The sequence below is a fragment of the Pinus tabuliformis genome, chromosome 2_2 (assembly GCF_031772625.1).
Source record: "Pinus tabuliformis cultivar Carrire ecotype Pingquan chromosome 2_2, CPIR1, whole genome shotgun sequence".
NCBI classification, from domain to species: domain Eukaryota; kingdom Viridiplantae; phylum Streptophyta; class Pinopsida; order Pinales; family Pinaceae; genus Pinus; species Pinus tabuliformis.
Genome location: NC_142300.1, coordinates 522874106 through 522892247, shown reverse-complemented (window position 1 = coordinate 522892247; position 18142 = coordinate 522874106). Strand labels below are relative to the sequence as shown.

Sequence of the window (18142 nt, the reverse complement as noted above, 5' to 3'; positions counted from 1 at the left end):
TTACAAGTTGTAGCAAAAGCCATAAGAACTTGGAAATAGTAGGCTCAGAGGCCCTTTCATTAATATGAAATAAATTACACAGAAGATTGTCTGCCTAGCAGGCTCTGCAATTGCTTACATTAGCTTATTGCCTAAGTCACAAGTTGTTATGCCGCAAGGAATGCGTTGTATGAACGATAAGGGGTTTGTTTTTCCCTTGGGGGTCGTTCGATCCCCATACGCTTTACCTAAATGGCATATCAGCCATGCATTATCAGCAGCCTGGGTGTCTTCCACTGGCACCAGGGCGTAGCTAGTTCGGCCCTGGAAGCTTCTGCATAGCACCATGAAGCTGCTTACATGCTTGACATGCATTTTGGTACTCACAACATGTTGTAGGCTAGGTGGAGACCTTTCAGGAGCTCACACCAAGCCCATGGTAGGTAACGGCCGCAGAAGCGCCTACGCCGACACGCGTGGAATTCCCTGTCCAAGAATGGGGAATGTAGGCGGGCCAGGAACTCCTTGGAGTTAGATTAGCTCAAGCTCAGGAAGGGTAGCACCCTAAGAGGCCTTAATGAACCATCGGTGTTGGCATGAGGCCCTATCACTGATCTGGAGGTCATTCGGACCTCTGAGACAGAGCTATGGTTGAAAAGACTAGCTCAAGGAAGTATTCGCAGTAGCAAAGCTTGTCTTAGGGCGATCATGGAGATCCCCATCCGCTTCATAGCAAAAGGAAAGGTTAAGATCCCTTAGTCGTGCCATGGGAGAGATAGAAGGAAGATTCGATGCGGCACAAGACGAGTCAAGCCCTGATCTTAGAAGAAGGAATGGGGAATCTTATCCTAACATAGATCAAAGCCCTATTTGTAGAGGCATTCCATTGGTGTGGCTCGATCCCCCTCTAACGCGATTCGTCGCGAGGGAACTGACGAGGCCCGGAGCTAGGAGCCCGGAGGATTTTCCCAGAATATTTCTAGGGACGCAAGCAAAGAGAGTCGGGTTAGAGTGGGATGATACGGCACGCAAACGTGTGCTCGACAGTCTTGCTATTGGATGGAGGAGTGGCCCACGACCCAAATACAACTAGATTCCTAACCCGGAAGAACGAAAAGAAGGCGCGATGGAAGACGTCGGGCAAAGCCAGGCGGGATGACATAAGGGGATGCATGGCCAGGGCCGCAACGTTGATGAGGTATTATTAGTTGGGGACTGGTCCACTTGCCGAGTTATCCTAACGAGTCCACCCGAGAAGATTAAGTAGGAGGCAATTGAAAAACACTGGGAGGAAGCTAGTAGGATGACATAAGTCATGCCATGCGGGCAATATGTACCAATATCGCAGGATCCCCCCCCAAGGATCAAGAGGTGGAATCGCATCCCGTACGGATCCGCCACCAATCCTCCAGCAGAACCGCAGATCCGAAAATTGGATCCACGGTTCTACCATTTTTCGACGATTCCTGGAAAATAGAATCTACAGTTCAGGTTGCCTGATCCACGGATGCGGAAAGGATCGATTGCAGATCCATGGAGGTTCGAGCGTGTATTCGCCGCAGATCGCAAGCAGATTTGAGAGAAGATGGACAGTTCACATGGTTCTAAGGTTTTTTTTTTTTTTAATTTCGAATTGTTATGTGACAAACTATGCTTTCTGAATACTCCCAAGATACCCCTTGATGCTCCCTAGACGCTTCCTAGATGCTCCCTAATGGTAATGTTAAATTCTTAAAGTAAAAGTGACATTCTCCTTTATTTTTCATTTTCATCATTTTACTTAAATTTTTAACATTACCATGAAATGACTCGGGATAATGTTAAATTCTTAAAGTAAAAGTGACATTCTCCTTTATTTTTCATTTTCATCATTTTACTTAAATTTTTAACATTACCATGAAATACTCTGGATGTTTGAAAGTGGTTCCAACCTCATCAGACTTGATATGGAGAAAATAGAATTTCATATCCCATTCAAAATTCAATAGACTTAACATTTTTTAGGATCAATGGGATTGTAGCGTTTCATTGGATTATATCATGTATGAGGGCATGTGACTAGCACTTAATCAATAGCACCAAGCCCTATATGTACTGTTACTGCTCAAACTAGCAAGGGACCTAAGAGGGATCCCTAAAAGGCAAATGCTAGGCCAAGGGCAACAAATGGAGACTTAACCCATTGTCACCTAAGCTAAGGCTCCCTTCTATTTACGGACTTTCATCAATGGGAGGAGACCCAGTATATTATGGAGTCACCGATGAAGGATAAGTCAATGAAATGATGTGGAGTGACCCAAACAATCCCTTTCACAGAAGAGTTAGAAGGGCAAGGCTTGCTTGCTTCCTAAGCAAAGTACAATGTCTTCTAGGGAAAGGAAAGGAGGATTCAATAGTTAGGTTTAAGGAATAATAAGTCAATGAAATGATGTGGAGTGACCCAAACAATCCCTTTCCCGAAAGAGTTAGAAGGATAAGGCTTGCTTGCTTCCTAAGCAAAGTACAATGTCTTCTAGGGAAAGGAAAGGAGGATTCAAGGGTTAGGTTTATTGGATATAACTTATGAAGGAACTTCCCAATCCCTAAAATCCTTATTGTAATTGGCATCCTTGATGGTTCTTGAAGAGTTGTCTTTTCAAAGGAATGGGACCACACGAGACCAAATGGAACCAGTCTAAGATAGGGAGAATGAGTATAGCAACCAATGATATTCTTACCCTAAACAATGTGGGGAATGGATCAAAGAAAGAATCTTCACTTGAAGGTGTTGATTTCATCCTATGAGGTACTAGGCTTGGGGATGCTAAGGCAAAGTTTGATCTCGGAGTTAGGGCTTGGCTTTCCTCCCAACTCCACCATCAGAATGGCTTGAAAACTGGAGGAGACCTTGAGGAAACACCAGCACAGGAAACCCTAGGAGATCGAACTTTTTGGAGGGCTATCTTGTCGGGAAATTGATGCCCTAGGTGCCCCAACTTGGCTAGACCTGGAAGAAGGTGAAAGAATGTAATTTTTGGTGACCACCTTTGGTAGACCAATGCCTTAGTCTTTGGGAGAATGGAGTCTATGATGAATATGAGTAGGATTTCTTGGTTCCCAGTCAAGGAGGCCTCAAGACCACTTTGCTAGCCTTCTAGGTCAAGGAGAAGCAATCTTGCAGCTTTTATACTTCGATGCACAAAGGGAATGGCTTATCAAGGTCAAATTCTTTGATAGAATTACCCCTAGGAGATTTCATTCATATTACATGGCCCATACATTGAGAGATGCTATAATAGAGACAAAATTCCACAATTTTAAGCAGTAAATGCATGCAGCAATTAGCCCTAGAACAGCGAAAATCCCAATCCAATGTATATGACAAAGTAAAACAAGAATAACATTAAAAGCATGTACTTACATGTAACAGAATATATCCAACCATTCACAATTGACAAGAGAGAAGCTCCAAGAGAAGATAGACCAATATCCACACATCAAAATTCATCCATAAAGCTCCAATTCATCCTCTAGAAAAAGTGCAAAAATCTCAAGAGAGAGAAAAGATCCAATCCAAAGTGATGATGAGAAAATGAGCTCATCTCACTTGTATTTATACACAACTTAGGAGTTCGAATTAGCCTCCTTGGCCTACATAAGCCCCAAAAATAATGTTCTAATAATTCAACTTTTGGTGACAAACCCACCAAACTAGCTCATAAATGAAAAAGTAAGCCTCTCAAGAGGTCAAATAATAATCTATGCATGTCATAGGGCCCTCTAAGAGGCCTAATGAGGTCCATGGGTGCCACAATGAAAATAGGACCCTCAAAAGCAATGGACAAGGGGTTGGCCCCTTGTAATAACCTGTGGTGCCCCAAATGACATGTGGGGGCACACAAGTGTCCTCATGGATCTCCAAACAAATCAAAGATGCCTGTAGATCACTTGCAAGGGCTAGGATGATGGTGTAGGTGGTGCCACATCATCGTGCAAGGCCTAGATCATCTGCCAAGTGTATGGTGTAAATCTAGGGCCAGCTGGGCATGATGGATCAGGTGCATCTTCCTCGTCCAATAAGTGAACCACAAGCAATCTCTAAATGGCTGTGGGGATACACGGAGTATTTTTTGTTGGTGTGGAGGCCCATGGCTCTCAACGCACACCCTACAAGTGCCAATGTAGCCCTCTGAAGGATTAGGACCCCGTATAGGGAGACCAAACCCAAAATGGAGACCATCTACAATCCTGCATAAGATCCAATGCATCCCCTAGCCTTCTAGTACAACAAGTCATTAGAGAAATCGAGTAAATGAGCTTACAAAATCCTGGACCACAAATGGAGACTTCATAATGGCTTGCCCTTCCATAATGGGCTTCGAGATGTGCCAATGTCTCCTCAACTCCAAACGAGATTAACCAATAATCCTATTAGGTGGTTTCTACTTCTAAAGGGGATGATATATTCAGGGTACATCCTTCAAAAGGTGGTGGCATGTGACAAATAGGTGAATGAAGAAGGGGATGAGAAGGGGCAACCCTGGGTCACATGCTGAGGTACAAGGGTAGCTAATAAGAGGGAAGCCCACACTTGAGTTTATAATGTATAAGAGGGAGAAATCGTGGTACATGAGGTGCCCCGACCTTGATTTTTCCACCCTTCTTTATATGCCTTTTGCCTTTTGCCTTTTTATGATTTTCTTTGATTAACTACTTGGGGCTCAAGGGGTGAGAGCATGATGTATAAAATATAGCAGTGAATACCCCCTTTTAAGGTGGGGCAGTTCATTGCCCACTAGGGGTTGGGACAATCATGGGTTCCTATATGATGAAGGAGCTTCATAGAACCTATAATAACTAGGGTGATGGCCATGATGATGGGGTACAGCTCATGTGTTGGCTTTTGCCCAAGTGCTAAATGTGTTTGTCCCGACCATCTTCTGCATTTTGTGGTACATTTTCCTGTTGAATGTGGCCATATATGCTTTATCTTTCTTTTAGCTACATCAACCTTCGAGCTTCATTCCAGGCCATGACCCAAGGTGTGGGTAAGGGGAAGGGGCATGCTAACCCTATGTGGACCCAATGGGGGAATGTGGACCCAAGTGGGAGGAATGATGAATGGGGTAATAATGAATGGAAAGAGGGTAATATAAGCAGACAAGGGAGCGAGATCACGCAACCAAAATCGGGGTTTTCCATGAAATACCATCCCTAGAGCCAAATGGTCAGTAAAAGAAATCCCACAGGACTAGAATCCAAGGTTAATATCTTAAAGGGGTCTAGGGGACAAGAGCACAGACCTAGCCCATTCTTTACGCCGAATCCTCCCATTAATCCATGCCCAGAAGTGTCCATGATAAGAAAACTACAATATTCAATTTCCAAATGACAAGGCATACCTTTAGGGTCAGGAGGCCCACCTTCAAACATACGATCATGGCATATGGGCAAGGGACCACATGGCTGGCTCAAGTGGCAGAGAAATGGCACAATGAGCTAGCTGGTGGCTGCAAGGGGCTGTTGGCTGCCGGATAAGGACTATCTTGGAGAAAAAAAATTCTCCTAGGGATATTACCCACAAAATGGTGGGTAAAATGTACCCTTGTTGGTGTTGTTGATCGTTGAACTCCTTTGTCATGGCCTTAGCAAAAATGTACTGTTCACTCAAGTCAAAATCATGGATCAGGCATGTTAAGCTTTCTCTACCATATTATAAGGCTTGGATTACGCCGTTTGATCAAAATTGGGGAATGTTGACTAATATCCCTAAAGAATCGAAGTAGAGGCAAAGGCTAGACAAGTGAAGAGGAATCTAGATTCTAGATGGTTGTTGCTGGAATAATTAATCATTAATGTACAATGGATGCCATATCTATCTTGATTGATGTAAAAATATGCATGTTTTCATGTCTTCTACAACTAATTTGGTATTTTGGATGTTTTTTTTAATATAAATGCAAAAAAATAAATATATATGTAGTAGACGCTTCTGAGATGCTTCACTTCCTAGATTTTTGGGAAACGATGCTTTCGCGGATCTACTTCCAAAAAATGTCCCTGCTTCATGCAACATTGGTATGCACACATCCAATTGGTGGAGAAGGGTCGCACTAGCCATGTCAGCCCGACGACATGACCCTGAAACAATAAATAGGAACCACAAGGGAGGCTCTGGGGTAAAGGAAGCGAGATGACGTGGGATGACAAGCATTGACAATAAGAGTTGGGGCAGCAGATCAATGGGAGAAGGGACCATATGGTCCCACCATCCATGCAAGCCCGGTAAGAGAGCCCCGACAATTGGTAAAGGGCACTCTCTAGTGTGCGCTAGGAGTGACCCAACGGGATGATGTAGGCAGGTCGTGCAAGCCATACACACAAGCCCAGCGGTGATGCCATTGGCGGAGGAAGGACCCACAACTAAGTCATCACAACGTCGTGACCCCGACGAGATGAAGAGGCGTAGTAAAGGAAGGTGTTGCGATAACATAACCGGGATCACGTGAACCAGTGGCGACAGCGGTTAGTGGATAGGCCTTGGGCCAATGAAGAGACAATAGAGAAGGACCCGTTGTCCAGGCAAGCCCAGAACAGAGAGCTCGGTGGGTAACCAAGCACGCAATTTGGGAACCGCCAAGAGAGAGTAAGCAAGGTGGCGTATCTAGTGGGACCCACCCGGAAGGTGATTGGCTAATGCAGAGAGCGAAGGCCCATTGGGTTTTCGTTGGGCACAGTTAGATGGAACTATTAACGCGACAAAATATATATATATATAATTACCCCATTCCTCTAATGGTAACTTGAGGGGTCGGGTGACATTACAGTTCTCTTCCTTTTCCAAGGCTTCAACTACCTTTTCTTCCTCCTGCAGACTATCTATAAATTTTTCCTCGATATCTCTGGCTTCTTCTACACCATAGAACACATTTCTTTCAAATTCAATTGCTATGAGTTCCTCCTTCAGCTTGTTATACTTCCTCTGTCTCAACTTTGCCCGCAAATGAAGGCCATCTTACCTTTTTCTTCTTCATTATCCAACCATAACATCCCCACTCTGCAAACTGTGGCTTGAGCTGATCAAAATATGCTCTTAACTCAACCAACTTTCTCTCCTTTTCTTCATCACTCATCTTCCTCTTCTTCATGCCTACTACTTTGGCATTTTCTTCTCTCTTATTGTGACTTCCGCTTGAACCTTGCACATGACTATCAATAGCCATTTTTACCTCTTTCCTTTGTGAACTCTCCCCATTCACTTGTGAGCAACAAGAAGCCTATCTCCTCTGTAGCAAGTTTATTGCTTGCTATTAATACCAAGCTCTCCTCTTGGCCTTTTCTTTCTTCTTCTGGATAGTTCTACCCACACTCACTATGGAACTGCCTTTCTGACAACTTCTACCCAACTTCTGCTTGTTGGAAGTCACCCTTCTTTTGTTTCCCTATAGTAGAACCTCTTCTTCTTCTCTTGAGCACGTCTGCTCCTCAACTTCCAAAGTTGCCTAGCTTCTGCATCTTCATCTGCTCACTCTTCTTGAGAACTCCGTTGTCCTCATCCCACAATCTCTCCCACTGCTATTAGGCTCTATCACAATCCTTGCTTGAATTCTTTGGCTACTTCCTCTTTTCTTGTCATAGCTTTATTGTTATGATGGTTGCATCTTCTTTTCCCATCACTGCTCCTTGTTGTATGGTTGTTGCTACAAACATAAATGCTTATGACCAATATCAATACTTCTCCATGACCTCTTTTTTGAATAGTTCTCTGCACATTTCCTCTGTCCTTATATCTATGCATATATTCTCTAAATTTGAGCATATTCAACCTGCTTCAACCTCTTCAACTCTACCTCCTTACTCGAAACATGTAAACTGTTGCTGCAGAATTCTTCTTGCTACTATCATCTCTTTATTGTTGCAGACCTCTTTTCTTTTGCTCAGAACATTTTTCCTTCTAGTCACTCCTCTGCTCTACTTCTTCACAAAGTTTCCAACGCTCCTCCTTCAGGCTTTACCCTGTGATCTTCAATTTTCAAACACAAATATAAATTACAAAACAAAAAAACTTACCGTCTTTCAAATTCCTCTGTCGTTATTGTTTTTGGAAATTCCCCTCTAAGAATTGTCAAGCTAAAGAGCTTTCAAGCTCTAGTACCACATGATGCAAACTCAATTATGAGTCTGCTCAAATTCCCACAATGCCCAGTTGCTCTCCAAATTGGAGTTTCTTGCAACCCTACTAGATCAAGATAACATCGCGCCAATCCAAGCCCTTTCCTTTTGTTTCAATAGCCACTAAAGCCAAGATATTTCCAATACACGGACATAGGGATGTAGCCCTTACCTTTTTACTATATGAGCTTTTCTTATAGCTCTCGACGCTCAAGCTTTAACTCATGCTTCGCTCAATGTGACCAGCCTCGTGACTTGGTCCTTTTTCCTTTTTCTTGGTGCATTGTTCTTCCTCCGCCGGGGCATGTCACTTTCTCCATTGATCTCATCGACTAGTACACCAGCTCCACATTGTCGCTTCTAACACGTCAGCCCGCTCCTATATCGTCCCAGCACAATGGAAAAGGCTTTCACAACAATTTGGTGAGGTATAACCCTCTGGGCGGGACCCACTTACTCCTCCACTTTAATGCTCTGCCCCGCTATTATTGGTTCGGCTTAATGTTGAAGAATGTAACTAGTGTTGGTCTTCATAATTGTATTCGAGTCATAATGTAATGTATTTGTCAAAAGAAAGAAAAAGAAATTTTATTATAAAAGAAATTGAGTTATTAAAGCAAGGGTTTCATGCTTGGGTCAATGATTAATAGGTCATAGCCTCCATTGTAGGCTTCTAGGGTTTATGTCAAGAGTCCTTGTCCATGTCATCATGTAATAGACTCTTCTTGGACTTTGTTTATCAAGAAAGAAATTATTTTGATGTAAATTGAGTCATTTAGGCCTCCTCCACCAAGTCGGCGTCCACCTGAAGATATAGACCTTTTCACACATTAGCTTATTTACCCTCTATACAATATGTCATTTACGTCATTTCTGGAATCACACTTCTTACTTGCTTAAAGGGCAACCTCGCATATTTATTGTGAAAAATAAAACAAAAAGGTCATATGCAATCAGTTCACTAAGGACTCTCTTTAGCACCACAAAGTGTTCTTGTCCTGGATTTCACGAGGATATCATTGACATAATCCTCCATATATGTATGCTTTATATCGTGCTTGCGGATCATTAGGACACTCACTCACTCAAGTTCAATCTGCAATTCAAAGAAGAGAAAAAGGTGCCAAAAAGGCAAGAAAAGTAGAAGAAAACCTAAAGCGAAGAAGGAGAAACCCTAGCGAAGGAAGAAGACCATTTTATCTTGTCTCTATCTCACACATGTGAAGAAATTGAAGCGGTAGGAATGCCGAAGTTGCAAGGCTGCAGTAGGGCTGAAATTCTGACTTGAAGTTGGGTTGAAGCAATTTGACAAAAGTTGACTTCTAGTGTTTGGTTCATCATCTTGGAAGGTTGACTTGGTGGAGGAGGAAGGTCTTTTGGTCTGGTCTAAGGTCTTGGATTGTCTCAAGTTTGATTTGAATCTACTAGTGGAAGAGTTTGACTGGGTTTTCCCTTGTATAGGGGTTTTAGCCCTGGCTGAGTGCCTATATCTGGTGTCCTTGATCTTCATGTTTTATTTTGATGATTGCTTGATGAGAAGAAGATAAAATAAGAATATAAAGAAAGTAAATAAGAACATAAGTATATCACAAGTAATTGTCAAGACAAGAAAATCTTTCTGCCTTTCTGATTTTCTAACATGGTATCAGAGCTAAGGTAAAAGAGGAGAAGGAAAAAGGTAGCTTGAAGATCTATTGAAAGAAGGAAGGATCAAAAGAAAGGATTCAAGACAAGATCATAAGAAGAAGGGAAGAATCAACATCTAGAAAAATCTATGGCAACTTCAATGAAGACAAAGAATAAGTTAGAAGGAGCCACCAACTATAGAGCATGGAAGAAAATGATGGATCTCATCCTTGCAAAACATAAAGTATTAGAATTTGTTCAAGGGAAAGTTCAGAAACCAATAGATGATGCAGGAAAAGAAAAGTACAGGGAAACTGACATCTTGGCCATGAATCTAATTGTGGATGGAGTAAAGGACAATCTAATCCCCTACATATCCAACATAGATACTACACAAGGGATGTATGAAGCTCTCTCCAAACTATTCACCATCAAGAACATTGGACAAATAGCCAATCTCAAGAATGAACTAAGAACAATGAAGATGACAAAAGATGATACTGTTTCTTCATATTTTGTGAGGATCTCCCAAATAAGAGATGAGCTCCAAGCCATTGATGAAGCTATACCAGAAAAAGAACTTGTGATTGTTGCACTATTAGGTCTACCAAAATCATGGAGCTCTTTTGCATCAAGTATTAGTAGTTGGAAGGACACACCATCCTTTGAACAAATGTGGAATGCTTGCAGTCAAGAAGAAGCCCGCATCTCATTAGCAAATAATAAGAAGGAAGAAGATGAAGACAACACCTCCAATGCATACTCTGCTAATCACAAGAAGGGAGGATACAAGAAATTCAAAGGACCAAAGAAGAAGGTTGATCTATCAAAGATTGAATGCTACAATTGTCATAAGATGGGACATTACAAGAGTCAATGTCCTGAAAATCCAAGGAATAAAAGGAGAGAAAGAGAACATGCAAATGTTGTTGATGAAGCTCCACCAAAGAAGAACAAGACTAAAGAAACCGCAGTCAAAGACTTAATTTCTTAAGTCACTTAGGGATGTTATCCCTTGCATATCCTTCTACCTTAGGTTTTGTAATGTTTTCTTTTATGTTTTGATTTCTAGAATTCATAAATCTAATATGTCTTGTTAGAAGTTCTTGAATTGTTTTGATAAGTTGTAGGTATCCCTCAGAAAGATTGGATTAAGAGGGAGCCTTCACCATTTTACCAAAAGATAAGTATATTGTTCTTTGTTTCCTCTTTCATGTTTAACTTCCTCCACACACCTAGATTTATTTGTATTGCATACTCATAATTCTTTCTTTGTAGAAAAACTTGCAGGAATACACAAAGGTTATGGAGGAAACTACAAGAAAGGACATTTGTCATGAAAGTAGGCTTGTTGTTAAAGAGTCTCTACAAGGTTTGTTAAAGAACAACTCAAGGTATGTTTGATTTGATTTAATTCGTTGCAGAATAAGGTATGACTATTCTTCATGTTGAAATTTGCTTCATATTACTAAATCTCTCATGTCTAGGGTTTTGAATCATAAGGATTCTTGTTTGGGTAATTAATCTTTAGATTGAATCTACCCTTATCATTTTATCTCTTATTGTTTGCTCATTTTGGTGAAACCCTAATCTTTAGGGTTCACTATAAAACCCTAGCCTTACGATGCTTAAGGCATTCTAAAACCCTAGTCTTCTTAGAGTTTGTCCATAAAGTTTATATCTCATAATAAAATCCTACTCTTTTGATGTTTAGGGTTTTGGTAATATTATGGTAAAACCCTAGCTTTTAGGGTTTGTTGTTGATATCTAGAAACCCTATTTTTCTTAGGGTTTGGTAAATTAGGGTTTATGACAAAACCCTTGTAATAGTCAATATAAAACCCTAGAAATGGATCTTTGGGTGTATATGCTTCTGTATAATTGAAACCCTATCCTGGTCAAAATTTGTTGTATATCTAATTTTGGAATTTGATGTTTGTATCTAAGGTTTACGATAAAACCCTTGTATGACATTGATATAAGTTTCTATATGAAATGTTGGTATGCTAACTTGATTGTTGATATTCATGATTTAGTTTTTGAAATCTAGGGTTTGTAACAAAACCCTAGTAGAGATTGATATTCTAGGGCATGATAATGAAACCCTAGAAGTATAATGTTTTCAATTATTGATATGATTTAGTTTTGATGATAAAATCTAGGGTTTGTGATGAAACTCTAGTAAATGTTGTTGCAATAAGTCTAATGGATGAAACTCTTGATTGATTATAAAACCTAACTAGGTTTAGGTGTTGAATATCTAAAATCTGATTTATTATGCTCCTATCATAATGATATATTGATAAGTTGACTTCATGCTCTTTTACATATACTTGTGTCTAGTTGTACTTATTGGTTTACAGGTACATAGTCTTCTAGATGATGAGAATGCTTACCTCATATTTGATGACAATTTGATGATGATGTCGAGCATGATGGAAAGAGGGAGTTGTGAAAACCTCGATGACATTAAAGTTCGATAAATGAGCTTGTTGCCATGTAAAGGAATGATGATGTTTTGGAAGGTCTAAATTCTCCGATGAGCTTGGAAGAGCCTGTATGACTTGTACTTGGATAAAGGAAAGTATACATCTCCCTAATTGAGAGGGAGCTTGAAGAGAAGTGATCAACTTTCCCATGAGGATGTTTGAAATCAAAGAATAGTTGAAGCAATACTGATGGCTATTTTTGATTGATAAAGTTGTGAACAAGACTTGGATTTTTTGGAAGAAGTGTTGAGGCTGAGTTTGGTGCTGTTGGAAAAGTTGAAGAAGTAAAGCTTCCGACTAGATGTGTTTGATATGATGATGATCTAAGCAACATCAGAATGATTAAGGACCCTGAAGGTTTGTGTTAAATATGTATAGTGAAAGTTTATTACTAATTGGGGTTGTGTTTGTGCAGATCTCTCCATAAGAAGGTTGAATGTTTGAAGCATGATTGGATTGGTGGATATATCTGGTTTAGTTAATAAGAAGAGATGAAGCATCTTGGGGTGACAAGATTCTTGGGAGGACATCTAGCCGACCTGTGATGATGTCTAGATCATGAAGTAGGGAGGGTGGTGTTGGTCTTGGAGCTCCAACTTTGGATATGCACCTAGATCCCTGGGTTGGTGTTAGAGTAGAAGCTTGATGGTAGCTATAGAGGTTGAAGCTTGGAACACACCTTAGTCCCACCTAGTGAGATACCCTGGTCAGGTATCTAATCTGTAGCACTGCGTGTGTTGTAACTCTTCATAGAGTATATCATTTTGAGATTTTCCATGTACCTCTGTATATATGTAATTATGAATACCTCCCTAGTTAAGAGGGAGTGATGAAGAATGTAACTAGTATCGGTCTTCATAATTGTATTCGAGTCATAATGCAATGTATTTGTCAAAAGAAAGAAAAAACAATTGACTTATAAAAGAAATTGACTTATTAAAGCATGGGTTTCATGCTTGGGTCAATGATTAATAGGTCATAGGATCCATTGTAGGCTTCTAGGGTTTATGTCAAGATTCCTTGTCCATGTCATCATGTAATAGACTCTTCTTGGGGTTTGTTTATCAAGAAAGAAATTTATTTTGATGTAAATTGAGTCATTTAGGCCTCCTCCACCAAGTTGGCCTCAAAGAAGACAAGTCGGCCTCAAATAGGAGTCAGAAACAAATATAAATAGGCAACTACTCGACCTCATTTGGACACTCACTCACTCAAGTTCGATCTGCAATTCAAAGAAGAGAAAAAGGCAAGAAAAAGGTAAGAAAAGAAGAAGAAAACCTAAAGCAAAGGAGAAACCCTAGCGAAGGAAGAAGACCATTTTATCTTGTCTCTATCTCACATGTGTGAAGAAATTGAAGCTGCAGGAGGGTTGAAGTTGCAGGGCTGCAGTAGGGCCAAAATTCTGAAGCTGGGAAGCCGAAAGTCTTACTTGAAACTAGGTTGAAGCAATTTGACAAAAGTTCACTTCTAGTGTTTGGTTCATCATCTTGGAAGGTTGACTTGGTGGAGGAGAAAGGTTTTTTGGTTTGGTCTAAGGTCTTGGATTGTCTCAAGTTTGATTTGAATCTACTAGTGGAAGAGTTTGACTGGGTTTTCCCTTGTATAGGGGTTTTAGCCCTCGCTGAGTGCCTATATCTGGTGTCCTTGGTCTTCATGTTTTATTTTGATGATTGCTTGATGAAAAGAAAATAAAATAAGATAAGAATATAAAGAAAGCAAATAAGAACATAAGTATATCACAAGTAATTCTCAAGGCAAGAAAATCTTTCTGCCTTTCCAATTTTCTAACACTTAATGGGAAAGAACCTTTATGGGAACGACCGGGGAAAACTTTCGGGTGGGACCCATAATGCCACGTGAGTTGTACATTGTATTTTGTCCCCTTTTCTATTGGTTGATCTCCATGTCATCCCAACACCAGTCAGCCCGGCTGCTCCCTTGTGCACTCCTTCTCCGACTTCCAAGATGAAACCTCCAACCCGAATCTTGTTAAGTGATGATCCTCTTTACATAAATCAAGTTTTGTCACCCTGGTTCTAGTTAGCTACTAGGCTTTCCAAAATGCCAAAAATGACTAAGTATTGTAATGCTCCTCTGAGCTCGACTCTTCCTCTGGCTTTGCTCAAAAACTTCTGGCTCCTCTGCATTCTACTCCTTTAGCTCAAATTCGGTTGATTTCGCCCTTTTAGCTCCCTACTCGTCCCTTCTACTCCGATCTCAAGACTTCGTCTTCAAGCTTCCCTTCTACTTGTACTTGATGCCCGATACTCTAAAAAACCTTTGGTTAATGGATTGTTGATCCTTCGTTTATAAACGATCAACGCTTATCTCTCATGAGCTTATTCTTCCTCTACACTTCTGTTGCGGCTCTGATCTTGCTTTTGTCACAAGCCCTATGCATTATTTAATGCACCCTCTTCCTTCTAAGCTCTGCACTCTTTTTAGTCTCAGCTCTTACTGTCACATACTATGATTCTCTACAAACCACTATATATATATATATATATAGAGAGAGAGAGAGAGAGAGACATTGGTCCCTCCTGAGCTTAATTATACATGATTACACACGAACACAGGGAAGCTAAACATATATAACAAAAGTGCAAATATTCAATGGCTCAACTCTTGGCTCTATACACTCTGACAGATGTCTTATGTTTATATACAAATAAATTACAAAGGCCTTGACCTCATTGCATCAAATGGCCCTCTTGGCCTTCAACCTTACTCGGTCTCACTCAGACCCTCTATTTTGTCCTGTCTACACCACACACCCCTCTATTTGATTACATATTTTATACAAACAGGATTCTGAATAGAATTTTGGTTCAGATCCATTATTTCCTCACCTAAACCTCTAATCTAGGATTTTCTAGATCCACAAATCTTTAAAGCAATTCAACTACCCTCAAATCTCTCCAACTCACTCCTAAGGAATAGATCTGATTACAATTGCTTTCTTTAATTACATATTCTTCTAGAATTCTTTAAATACATAACAAATAAATTAAACAAAAACACTCGTTTAGGGAACTAACTCCCCTGGTAAATGAAACCCCTAGGTCTAGTCAAAAAGGATTTTTGACTTGGAAATGAAATGCTCCTGCATCATTTTTCCCAACCGTATACCGCACTGCTCCAATCTCTCAGCAATCAATCACCCCTGAGCTGGGAGGAACATCCAAGGTCCACAGCCAACTGACAAATTTAACAGATATGTGGTCAAAACTTGTTATGCGGATGTTTCATGGATTTTCTTGGCATGTATTTCACTATGTTGTTTGATTTTCATTATTATGGCTTCACTTTGCACATGGATTTATGTGTTGGTTAATTTATGCATATGTTTTTGGTTATCTCTTGAAAACGTCGGTATTTGTGAGAGTAGCATCGTCCTGGCGGAGTAGTTAGGGAATCTTACAAGTGGTATAAGGGTGCAGGCTACAATATTGAGCCTGAATAGGCCAACCAAAGGCAGAGCACAAAAAATTTAAGAGTATGTTTGTAAATTATTTGACAAAATGCTGAAATTGCGAGATTGTCGTGGAAAAGATTTCAACTATTTCAGTTGCCATTATGTTAGTTTTGGACCATGATAATTGGTGGGTATAGTGCACTGTGAATGTTTTTCCAAATATTCTGGAGATAGACCTCATATAGAGAAAAACATATAGTAGATGCATGCCAAACTTTTGATCAAATGTGGCAGCAAGGTATAATATGCTAGAATACATTTACTTTTGGGCATGCACAGAATGGGTATGTTGATGAGGCCCTGAAACTATTTGATGAAATGGTGGAATTAGAGGTGGTTTATGTTGAAAAAATAACTAGGTTCGGTCTTCATAATTGTCTTTGTACTTATGTCATTATGTATATTTTATGTATCAAGCAAAAGAAGAAAGAAAATATTGTTTTTCAAGCATGGGTTTCATGCTCCTAGGGTTTGTCAAGTCAAGAAATATTTGTCATGAGTCAAAAGTGTTGAGAAATCTATAGGGCAATGATTATAGTGATTTCTCTCTACTTGATAACTGCTTGTGACGTCTTTTTACTTATTAGCTTTCCTACTTATTATTATGTGTGTATCATCAAATAACTACCAAAAACAAGAAGAAAAAGAACACAGAATATAGGTTTCAAGCCAAGGCCAAAACCTCTCCACTTGAGAGGAAAACCCGCGAATCTCTTCGCTTCCTTATAGATTCTTCAATTGACGAATTCCAAGACCTTAAGACTGACTTCAGAACCCTCCAAGACCAAGAGCAAGACCAACCTCTCCGGATGATGTGCTAACCTTGATCTAGTCAAACCTAGTCAAATCTCTTCCAGTAGCACTTCTTCGACCTCCAACTGCAGAATTTCAGCCTCCACTGCAGATCTGAAATTTCGCCCCCCCAGCAGTCGCTATCACCACACATGCGAGCTTCGATCTGCCTTTTGAGCGTTCTTTTGACCTTCGCTTGCCTTTCCCTAACTTTTGGAGCTTGAGGATTACCCTTGATGACCTTCGCTTGACCTACTTGCCTTCTTTTCTCCAAGATCAAACTTGTAGATAAAAACCCTAGATCTGTTGCAGAAACCCTAGTTCTCCTTAGCACGTGTGAGAGAGAAATAGCCCAAACAAAGATCTTCTTCATCCTCTTCCTTCTTCTTCGCTAGAATGAGAGATGAATGAATGTGTCTCAAGGAGGACAAGTTCCCTCCTATGTGTAGGCTCTTCAAGGTGGATGTGGCTCTTCCTTTTAGGCCGACTTGGTCTTGGAGGGTATTTGGACACTTTTTAAGACAACTAATTTTCTTTACAAGTTACAATGTGCCCGATGGGGTGTTCAACTTATGACAATGACTCTTTTGACTTCTTGACCTAGGACAAACCCTAGAAGCACTCAATGGGTGCTTGACTTATAAAATAAAAGACCTTGAGCATGAAACCCATCCTCCAAGAATAATAGTAATAATTTTCTTCCATTTTACACTTTTACAAGAATCAAAGTAGATTTCATTTTTATGAAGACCAAACCTAGTTACACATTTTTCAACACTCCCTCTTAACTAAGGAGGTATTCATATATGGTACATGGACATTCTCAATCTGAAGAGATCTCATAAAAAGAGTTGGATTGGTAACCCATCTGTTTTAGCATCATAACAACTAGCATTGTCACATAGCAACTCTATCTCTCCACAATATTAGAGCACAAATTACAATGCTGGCAAGACCAATGATTTATAAACACCATCATCATTGTCTCTCAAGGTAAATACTCCACCCAGGTGTTCATATAGTATGACCTTCTTTGGACTATTCTTATCTTGGATAGCCAGTCCTAAAAAAATATCAATCCACGACTACTCTTATCTTGGATGCCCTACCACATTCTCAGAGTGTATCAGATGTCAGATGCTTACACAATCCTCCATTTGTCTTCCCAAGTGAAGACAAGAATGATGTGCCTATCTCTCCCTCTCAACTAGGGAGGATATATCAACCAAACCAAGCTTGTCTCTCAAATACACAAGCTTCTTATTAGGAAGAGATTTTGTCAATATGTCAACTACCTGCTCATCAATGGAGATATATAGTAGCTACAATACACCATCTTGTACTAGCTTCCGAATATAGTGATACTTTTTGTTAATATGCTTTATCTTTCCATATGAAATACTAGGTCTTCAGACAATTGTATACAACTGGTGTTATCACAATGTATCACTGTAGGGTTTGTTGTTGCACAAAGTGTCTAAGCACCGCGACAACACTCAGAGTAAGGGTTGTCACTCTTATCCTTACTTCGTTTAGACTCCTTCCTAGACAAGTCAAGGGGGTAGTCCCTGAGGTGGATGAATGAGGGTAGTAGTTTGTGGAACACAGGCTCTAGGAGACTTAAGGATGA

At 40.2% G+C, this 18142-nt stretch overlaps 1 pseudogene across 1 annotated transcript in view; it reads right to left on the bottom strand.

Moving 5' to 3' along the window:
* Positions 1-18142, bottom strand: part of LOC149193652 (ISWI chromatin-remodeling complex ATPase CHR11-like) — a 97080-nt pseudogene that overhangs the window by 62103 nt on the left and 16835 nt on the right. The gene's annotated exons all lie outside the window — the stretch shown is intronic.